This window comes from Mastomys coucha, unplaced genomic scaffold (genome assembly GCF_008632895.1).
Source record: "Mastomys coucha isolate ucsf_1 unplaced genomic scaffold, UCSF_Mcou_1 pScaffold13, whole genome shotgun sequence".
In the NCBI taxonomy this organism is placed as follows: Eukaryota; Metazoa; Chordata; class Mammalia; order Rodentia; family Muridae; genus Mastomys; species Mastomys coucha.
The window spans coordinates 42508459-42519192 of NW_022196895.1; the positions used below are offsets into that span (position 1 = coordinate 42508459).

General features: G+C 42.6%; 2 long non-coding RNA genes across 2 annotated transcripts; both read right to left on the reverse strand.

Moving 5' to 3' along the window:
* Positions 1–2175: 2175 nt before the first annotated feature.
* Positions 2176–4291, reverse strand: LOC116087627. The gene is made up of 2 exons (XR_004117521.1): positions 4024–4291; positions 2176–2514 (listed from the first exon to the last, which is right to left on the reverse strand). It is a non-coding gene; the product is annotated as an uncharacterized LOC116087627 (long non-coding RNA).
* A 5770-nt stretch (positions 4292–10061) lies between these two features.
* Positions 10062–10517, reverse strand: LOC116087628. The gene is made up of 2 exons (XR_004117522.1): positions 10296–10517; positions 10062–10201 (listed from the first exon to the last, which is right to left on the reverse strand). It is a non-coding gene; the product is annotated as an uncharacterized LOC116087628 (long non-coding RNA).
* Between the last annotated feature and the right edge of the window lie 217 nt (positions 10518–10734).

Sequence of the window (10734 nt, forward strand, 5' to 3'; positions counted from 1 at the left end):
AACTGAAGCTCCCTTCTCTGTGATAACTCCAGCCTGTGTCAAGTTGACACACAAAACTAGGCAGTACACAGAATATTCATTTCTATTGGTCTGCAAAAATATAAATATTTTCCCAATTACTTACCTTCTTTGTTTTTATTTTTCTTCTGCTTTTGAATTTCCCTGAGGATTTGTTGAATATCATTCCCAAACCATAATAGTAATTCTAAATCCTGCTTTGCTCCATGACATTGATTCTGAAGGATAATTCTGCTGTTTGGATTTTCCCTTGGATTTTAACTTTTTTTTTTTTTTTGACGTTTGAAAACCCTTGGTTATGTATCCTTAAGAACATCTAATCCCCCTTCCTTTACTACCTGTGAAGTGGGGTGTACTCCAAACAGGAAGTTCCTCCATCTTGAGGGTATCACCAGTGTTCCAGTCCTACGCAGATCATGGAGCCCAAGACTCTCCACTTTCTCTATCTGGGAACACTACTGTTGTTTACCTTTTATTCACTACAGTGGGGAAAAAAATTAGAAGTCAATGCTAGCTTGGTTCCTCTTCTTCCCATCCCTGGAAAATCACTTTGCTAGCTGCCTCTGGGTCCCCCTCCAGCAGCTCTGGGCATACAGCATGTCTGGAGCCTGTGCCTTCCCTCGGGGACCCCATCACATACATGTGAGTGTGCAGCATATCTGGGGCCTATGCCTTTCCTTGGGGACCCCATTGCATGCATTTGGAATATGGCTTTTTCTGACTTCTAACTTTCTGAAAAAATTCAGTCTGTTTTTCACTGTATTTCACTTTTACTTTTACTTTGGGATACTGTCTTAGTCAGGGTTTCTATTCCTTCACAAACATCATGACCAAGAAGCAAGTTGGGGGAGGAAAGGGTTTATTTAGCGTACTTCCACATGGCTGTTGATCACCAGAAGAAGTCAGGACTGGAACTCAAGCTGGTCAGGAAGCAGGAGCTGATGCAGAGGCCATGGAGGGATGTTCCTTAATGGCTTGCTTCTCCTGGCTTGCTCAGCCTGCTTTCTTATAGTACCCAAGACTTCCAGCCCAGGGATGGCACCACCCACAAGGGGCCCTACCCCCTTGATCACTAATTGAGAAAATGCCAGACAGCTGGATCTCATGGAAGCACTTCCCCAACTGAAGCTCCTTTCTGTGATAACTCCAGCCTGTGTCAAGTTGACACACAAAACCAGCCAGTACAGATACCATGTTTTAAAATATTTTGTTATGTCTGGACATTTGGACAGAAACTTCTTTGTTTTCCATATTTAGTTGACTGTTCTCTTGACCACCTGGTACTTTAATTCTTTTTTTTTTTTTAAGATTTATTTATTTATTTTATGTGTATGAGTGCATAATAGCTGTCTTCAGACACATCAGCAGAGGGCATCAGATCCTATTACAGAAGGTTGTGAGCCACCACGTGGTTGCTGGGACTTGAACTCAGGACCTCTGGAAGAGCAGCCAGTGTTCTTAACTGCTGAGCTATCTCTCTACTCCCCAGTATTTTAATTCTAACAAGCAGCTACCATGCCCAGGTTGACTGAGGTAGTTTAGCCGGTCTGAGACTCTCTAAAACCATGAAGCAAACTGTTATGTATATGTAAACACATGTACTATCCTGGGGCATAAGCCAGCAATGTTTGTTTTCAAAGAAAGCCATGAGCCAAGTGTTTTTAGTGATTGCATAAAACAGGCCATCGAGAGTTACATAGAAAGACTAAAAAATTAAAAAGGTAGATGAATAAATGAATAAATAGAACTGAATAGAACAGCAGTGTGATATTGATTTTAGAATTTTAAGTCAGGCTTTAAATTTTAGAGTTTTTTAAAAAGTCTTAAGCCCTGGGTATCTTACCAAGGAGTGGGAAGGGCATAAGGGACTGCCGCCTCCTCTGATTTTCACATAGGTTTCCTGTTACCTGGCAACCGCTCAAAAGTTTCAGTCAAATACAGATGAGAGAGGAAAGAGGATTCATGTACTTTCAGCCCAGATGGTGGGAGGGTGGGAGCGGCAGGGCCTGAGTTACTTTGCCTTTACCCAAGCTGTGATCTTTCTGTGGGAACAATTGAAATTTAAAAAGGAGGGGGAGTGGGGAAGAGAAAATATTCTTTCTTCTCTGCAAAAGGAACAGAGGTTAAGTATATGTGGGCAGAAACGAAACAACATCATTGTATAAGTGGGCAGCAATGCGCTTTAATAGCTACACTTGGGATTCCGTAAACATACAAGTCCAGGGTCAAATAGCCTGTGGCCTTTCAGAAAGAGCATTTCCTGGGTCCTCAGCAGCGGCCTCCAGAGAGTCTCAACGTGGTGACAACTGTGGAAAATGGGACACAGTTGTGTCAAGGGCGAAACCAAGACTGCAAATCTCTAGACTCATGAAGGTCATGTCTGGACTTCATAAGTAACACTGAAGGGTGGATGGCCAGAAAGCTGTTATTCCCCTGCTTGGCCTTTCGTGGCGTCTGAGGAATTTTCTTGGGTTGTTGGAGAGATCCTTGTGGTACCTATGATATAATCAGGTAGAGATCGTTAGACTGCTCTGCTGGCCTTCCAGTGCTAGTGATTATTGGATGCTAACTGTAGACAGGAGCTGCTAAGTGCTGCCCCTTTTACATTTTCTCTGGCAATATTGGGAAATTCAAAGAACCTTTAAAGATAGATACTGCAGAGAACAACAAGCCCAACCTCTTTTCTGCTCTGGAGGTGCTGAAATGAATCACAAGGCAGCATTGGCCTCCCTGGGGTTACCCAGTACCTCCTAGAGGTTCCAGAGTCTTCAGGGACCCCCCCAGTACTGAGCAAAGCTTGAGCCAGGCACAGGAAAGTTTTGTACCCCCCCCCCCCGCCCAGATAATTTTCCTCTCCTGAGTCCCTCCCTATCCTCAGGCTTTGGCAATGACTAATCTGTCTTTCATTCCTAAAACCCAGTCATTTAAAAAATGTTATGTAAGTGGAAGTACATGATGAACACTGTTTTGGGGTTGGCCCTTCTTCACGCCATGTCATGGAGTCATCCAAGTGGTTTTGTGTATGCATAGAACTCCCTGGCATAAATACACCACGGTTCATTTAACTTTCCACACATCCAATTTCCTGGCTCTTAAGAAGAAAGAACATAACGCATGCTTATTTTTTTTTTTTTGTATGTGTAAGTGTAAGTTGCCATTTTTTTCTGAATAAATGCCCAAGAGTACAACCTCTGAGTCATAAATTTTAATTTTATAGAATATTATCAAAATATTTTTCAGTGTTGTTGAACCATTTTCTATTCCTGCCAACATCTGATCCAATTTCCACATCCATTCAGTCTTTTTACTATTCTTTATTCTAGCCATTCTGGTAGGCATGTGATGACACATGACTATGATTTTAATTTCTATTTTTTATTATGGCTATTGCTACTGAATGCCTGTTCGTGGGCTAGCTTTCTTTTGGAGATCCCTCCTCCCCAGTGAAATGTCTATTCATGTCTGTTTTCCATGTTCTAATTGTGTTGTGGTCTGACTGTTTACATTATAGATCCTAGATGCTACCAGTCCGTTGTGGAATTCACATGAACTGTCTCAGCTCTTATCTATGAATAGAATCATACATATTTGTTCATTTGTGATTGACTTGTAATGTCCCAACATTCAGACATATTGTAGAACATACCAGAATACCTTTCCCTTTTAACACTAACTGATATTGCATTGCAGAAGTTTCATGCTTTGTTTCCTGTTTCCTTGTTTGTAGATGGGTGACTGGGATAGTTAATTTGTTATTTGTTGTAAATAATGATGCTGTGCTCCATAGTGTTAAACACTTTGTAAGCCTCTTTGAGTCTTTCAAATACATCCAGAAGTGGACTGTGCAGATCGCATGGTCCTGTGGTTTCTGTAATGTCCCTCCCCAGGTCCATGTGTTAAAGGCTTGTTTCTGAGGGTAGTTCTATTGAGAGGTTCTTTATCAGTCAGGGTTCTTTAGAACCACAGAACTTATGGAATGAATATACAGGCTGCAGTCCAACTAACCCAACAATGTTCAGCTGTGAATGGGAAGTCCAAAAATGTAGTAGTTGCTCAGTCCCACAAGCCTGGGTGGTTCAGCTGGCTTTCTGTTTAAGCTGAAATCCTGAAGAAGTAGGTTCCAACAGATGAGAGCTGGCAAGTAAGTGCAAAGAGGTGAAGAAGAACCCTCGTTCTTCCATTGTCCTTATGTAGGCATGTGGGAAGCCAGTCGCCATTCCAAGATGGCACCGACCGCCTCAGACTTGCCTGGTAAATCTCATGCCCCTCCCAAGTGGGCTCATGCAAATTAGGTGTCTCCTGAATGGGTGCATGCTAATGAGGTGATTGCCGGGGGACCAATCCAGGAGGGCCACGAGAGCTCGGGCTCGGGTATATAAGCAGCGTTCGCTGGGCAGTCGGGGCCATTCCACAGAATGAAGCAAGAAACCTGAAAGAGCTGTAACACCAAGAAACCTGAAAGAGCTGTAACACCAAGAAACCTGAAAGAGCTGGAAAAAGAGCTGTAACAAAAAGGAATTCCTGAGTAAACCGCGTGAGAAGGAGCCTCAGTGTTCTGTCGTTATTGCTGCTGGTCAGCAAAAATGCGGAACATAGGCATCCAGCGGAAGGAATGGCTCAGATTAAAGATGTGCCTCAACATCTAGATTAAGGGTGTATGTCTTCGAGACTCAAGATCTGGGTCACAGGTATGCCTTCCATTTCTGGATTGTCATTCATTCCAGATACAGTCAAGTTAACAACTGGAAATAGAAATCACAGAGGGTGTATTAGTTGCTGTGATACAACACTATGACCAAGGCAACTTATAGAAGGAACTTTACTTTGATTTGTGGTTCCAGAGGATTGGAGTCTACATGAGGGCAGGCAGCAGGCATGGTGGCAGTTGGTTCTCTCCCTCTCTCTGCCTCTTGGTTGTTGTATCAGTGGTTATGCTCTCAGCTACTGCTCTACTCCCACACTTGCTTACCTGCTGAAAATCTCCCTACCATGCCGGTCATGGTCCCACCCTCTGAAAATATAAGCAAGCCCCCAATAAACGGTTTCTTCTATATATTGTCTTAGTCGTGGCATTTCATCATAGCAATAGAAAATTAGCTAAGATAATTTCCCACTTACAGGAAAGGGTTCTAGTGGTAAGAACCAAGCTATAGCTCCTGCCATCCTAGACTCACTAAGTTTTTGGGTGCTGACAAGCTTGTAGGAAAGGGGATAAACACATCTCATCCCAGCTCAGCCTTTTCCACCTAACATTGGCAGTTGGAACTTCCTCTGTAGCTTTATATGACCTTGACCAATATTTGTTTCAGAAACATACTCAGAAAAATACACATATGTCATTTTCATAAATAATTTTTTTTAAAAAGTCAGGATGATGCAAGAGTTGTTAGCATCCTACAAAAAGAAAAAGGAGCCATTTATTTTATATTGTTTGGCTACTAAGAGGTTCTGCAGTCCTAGTGTCCACGCTTAAATGGGCTGATAAAAATAAAACAGGTGTTGTGTCAAGACTTCTTGCTGTTTCCTCCATCTGAGTGACTCTTGCCACATAAATCTCTCTGGGAGAGTTTTGGCAGTGTTATATCTATTTTAAATTAAAAGCCAAGTGCTGTAGAACTCAAACCAGATGCTGAGCCACACACGGACTGTCTGTGTTGCCAACACTTAGTGTCCAGGGCTCCCAGTGCTGAGACCTGCCATCTATTTGCACACTCACCATGTTTCTGACTATAGGTTTGGCTGTATCATACCTGCTTTGTCTTGGATAATTCCTCCTTAAACATTAAAAAGTCAAGTTAATTATAAGCTAATAGAGAATGAGTGTTCTCAAGGCAAAAGTGGGATTCTTCCAAGGGAAGCCATTGATTAGAGAATTTATTTCTTCAGAGTGGCTGGGGCTATGAGTGGGTAGGAATAAGCATGTCTTTAAAATGTTAGAGAGGGAAAAGGAATCAATAAAGTATTTGCCACCCCACGTATACAGTGTCCCAGCTTGGTATGACATAAACTGTAAATCTTGTGAATATGTATCATGATGTATACATTAAAACAAACCTCAAAGTGTCAAAAAGAGTACCTGTTACCAATTGTTTTGATTAGGTTTCCAGTCAATTTGTAGATTCTACATATAGAATCAATATCGCTGTTTTTTTAGTGGATGAAATAATTCTGTGCTTTCAACTCAAGACCAGAAAATGTTGTAATGGCTTATTTTCATTTTCTAGGGCTTTTCAATTTTATATTCTTCTGTTAGACACATTAAAATTCAGGGAATATAACTGCATTTTATACAAGAATTCGTGTTGCTATCTTTTAAGAAAAAATTAAATACTTGGGGTGGGAGAGCTGGCAACACAGTTAAGAATGCTTGCTGCTGCGGTGGTGGCGCACGCCTTTAGTCCCAGCACTTGGGAGGCAGAGGCAGGCAAATTTCTGAGTTCGAGGCCAGCCTGGTCTACAGAGTGAGTTCCAGGACAGCCAAGGCTACATAGAGAAACCTTGACTTGAAAAAACAAACAAACAAACAAAACCAAAAATCAAAAACAAAACAAAAAGAATGCTTGCTGCTCTTTCAGAGGACTCAGATTTGCTTCCCAGCACCTAAATGCCAACTTGCAACTGTCTGTAACTCAAGTTTCAGGGGACCTAATGCCCTCTTCTTTGACACTAAGAACACACACAAACACACACACACACACACACACACACACACACACACACAAAGCTAAGCTAAGCTAAAAAGATAAAAATAAAAAAATCAAGACAACACAGGACTGTCTCAGAATGAAAGAGAAAATTATAATAATTATTCTAAGAATTGATTGCAAAAAGAATTTTTTATTATTTGTTAGAAAGTGGAAATCTATTAAGCCAGAATTTGCCAATAATGTGTGTGCTCTTAAAGGCCTGGCTTAAAGGCTCCCCTCTCTCCTTTTTGTTTGTTTCCTCTTCTGTGGCACATAGCTGACTTTGTTCTATAGACTTTTAAACTCTCTTCTACTGGAACATAATTCTGGTGAGGTCTCATCTGTCTAATGGATTGTTCTGGTCTTGGGAACAGTAATAGTGCTCAGAGAAGAATTATGTTCCCATTCATGGGTGTGGTAATTTCAATATGCTTGGTCCAGGGTATAGTAACATTAGGAGGTGTGGCCTTTGTTGGAGTAGGTGTGGCCTTGTTGAATGAAGTGTATCACTGTGGAAGTGGGCTTTGAGAGCACTTCCTCCTAGATGCATGAGGATGCCAGTCTTCTCCTGGAGCCCTTCAGATGAAGATGTAGAACTGTCAGCTCCTGCAGTACCATGCCTGGATGTTGCTGTGCTTCCTGCCATGATAATGGATTGAACCTCAGAACCTGTAAGTCAGCCACATTCAAATGTTGTCCTGTTTAAAAGGTGCCTTGGTTGTGGTGTCTCTTCACAGCAATGGAAAGCCTAACTAAGACAATAGGTCTGTGCAATCAAACTACCAACACAGACACTCATGGTTACCTCACAGGCAGTGTTGGACAGCCCAGGCAACATTCAAAACTGCGGGGAGGGCTCACTAGAATGAGAGAATGTAGTGGCTAATTACCTCCATAATGTAGGTATGCCTAACTTAACAAACTCAAAGCTTTACGAGAGAGAAAAGAGAACCGAGGTCCCCTCCAGGAATGGAGGGATACAATCTCTAGACTGCCCTTAAACTCAACACAGTAATCTGAACTCTTCCTTGAAGATACATCCTGTCCTGCTCTGCAGAGTTAGGACTTGCAGAACCCACAGTCTCATGAGCTGATTCTTTAACGCCTACCCTGCTCTCACACACAGTCCTATTGTTTTTTGCATCGTTGGAGAACCTTGACTACACAGGAAGAACACAGGACAGCTTGGCATCGGTGCTCACCATGTCCCATTGCATTGACACTGAGAGCAGAACCCCATTACGTGGATCGTGTTGAAAGGACAAGATGTGACCTCAAAAGCTCTCCTGCTCAATTTCATCATGCTCCAAAGCAAGCTAGTTGGAAAGAGTTGTGACAAATAAACACGGGACCAAACAGCAAAGGTCACAAATGTCCTGACCTCATTGCTACGCCAACCAGCAGATGTTTCCAAAGAGACAAACACACAGTCTCTTGCTCCAAGTTAGATAATGGTTTAACCTCTGTGATGGCTATTCTTTGTTCTCAACTTGACTACATCTGAAATTAGCTAAAACCCAAGCTGCCGCCTACACCTGTGAGCTCTCCTTCTTCATTGGATCATTTGAGGTGTGAAGACCCACCCTAAATCTGTGCCACACCTTCTGGTGGGAGCCTACATAAAAGGCGTGGAAGAAGGAAGTTCTTGCTCTCCCTGGCAAATTCATTTCTTCACTGGCATTAGAGCCAACTTCTTTGGGATTCCAGTACATACTGAAGAACACTGAGACATCTAGCTTTGGACTTAACAGCTATTGGATTCTTCCTAATGTTGAGAGGCAGCCATTGTTGGAATAGTCAGATCAAAGCCTATAAGCCACTCTAATACGTTGTGTGTGTGTGTGTGTGTGTGTGTGTGTTACTACCAGTTGACTAATACAACCACGAAGGAAGAAAAGCACCATCACCTCCCCCACAAAAAAGGATCATCTGAAAACAAATGTTTATATACTATTTTGTTACTGAAAATTCCTTAGACGTTACCTAGAGAGAGTGTTGGGTAAGGCAATGGATCAGAAGCTGCCTCTCTGCGATCTGATGAAGAAGTGGTGAGGATAAGAAGAAGCAGACTCTATTGTATATAGAGAAAGACAAGGGAAACTTTGGACATCCACAGGGGAATGCTAGGACACTTGAAAAAGTTCAGGGAAACAGAAGGAAGTCAGGCAGAGTGATTCCAGCGACGCAGACATTGGTTATCTCATCATACAGGTTTGCAATCTCAAACGGTGGTGAGGTAAGCCAACCAGATGCAGAAGACCCCCATTAAACTGGAAAACTGCAAAACTGGAAGAGTGGTCCCAGTGATCACAAACCCTCAGTTACAGAATGGGTAAATAGGTAAAACACCAACTGAAGACCTGGGAGATTTACTAGCAAAACTGATTGGTGAACTCACATGAACGCAACTAAATGAATCAAGTAAAGAAACCGATCCATGACCCTGACAAAGAAGGCAGAGAAAAGTCAACAAAATGGATGAGAAAATCAGTAATATTGATGAAAAAAAGCTGACAAGAACATAGAGAATTCAGCAAGTAACTTGAGATTAAAAACAAGGCTAAGCTAAGTGCACCATGCCTGTCAGGACACCACCATGCTTTCCACTATGGTGATAATGGACTGAACCTCAGAACCTGTAAGCCAGCCCCAATTAAATGTTGCCTTTTATACGAGTTACCTTGGTTATGGTGTCTCTTCACAACCATGGAAACCCTAACGAAGACACTGTTCTACTGGATGTGGCAATGTGGGTCTGGCCTGCCACTGTCTTACTGCCACTGTCTTAATGTGTGTAACTTGCTTGGTTTCACTTAGTCACAGATTGTTAGAGAGGAATTTTGTTTCACATGGAGTCTTTTTGGTTGTTTGTTTTTTCAAGACAGGGTTTCTCTGTTTAACAGCAATGGCTGTCCTTGAACTCACTAAGTAGACTAGGTTGGCCTCAAAATCAGAGATCCCCTTGCCCCTGCCTCTGCCTCTGCCTCCTGAATGCTAAGATTAAAGGTGTGTACTGGTTGCAGCCACCGCCACTGCCACCACCGCCACTGCCACCACCACCACCACCACCACCACCACCTCCCAATGACTCCCCTGAGACCCAAGCTCCCATGGAGCCCCACCCAATTTTACTTAGGTGATAGTTACATGCAGCTTGGAATTTTAGTTCTTAGAGTTGACTCAGTGGTATGTTTAAGTTATTGGGGTAGGATTATGTTTTGCATGAGAGGAGGGGATGGACTTCTAGGGACTAAATGCATATATTTTCTTGAATATATAAATGTTGTATGGAGTAAACCAGTCCCTTTTTTAACTTTTGTGATAAAGCTCCCATTAAAATCAAGTCTCAAAACCAACTGGACCCAGTACTGCCTTGTTAGCTCTCTGCCACTGTGACAAAATCTCCAGGAAAATCAACTTAAATGAAGAGAGATTTCTTCTGCCTTGGTTTCAGCGGTCTTAGTCCATGGTGTGAATTTATTCTGCTGATTCTGGGCCTGTAATAAAGCAGAATAGATGAGGCTCAAGGATGCTCCCCTTACATCAGCCAGAAAGCAGAGGGAGGGAGGGAAGAGCAGAAACAAGACAAACCCTTCCAGGACAAATCTCCAGACACCAACTTCCTCCAACCGGCCCTGCCTCCCTAAGTCTCTACCATCTCCCAGTGCTTCCATCAGCGGCCTCTAAGCCTTCTGCACACGGCCTCTGGAGACAGTGCAGGGCCATATCACCACGGCCCCTGTATCACAGCATACTGAACAGAGGATTTGAAGTGTGCCAGCAAAGACATATCACTCGTGATAACATCATCTAAATGACTCTTGGCTGTTTTGTGCCTGTTTTATGACGTTCATGTTATACTAGTGTAGTTTTGATGACATCATAAACACAGGTGGACTGGGGCTGTGGACTTGTAGGGATCTGTGTAGATCTCCGGGTCAAACATGGCTAGTGACCATTCTGCAGAGGCCACAGAACAGCTTCTAGTATTGTAATTCTTCATCTGCTAGAAAGTGTCCAGGAAACCAAA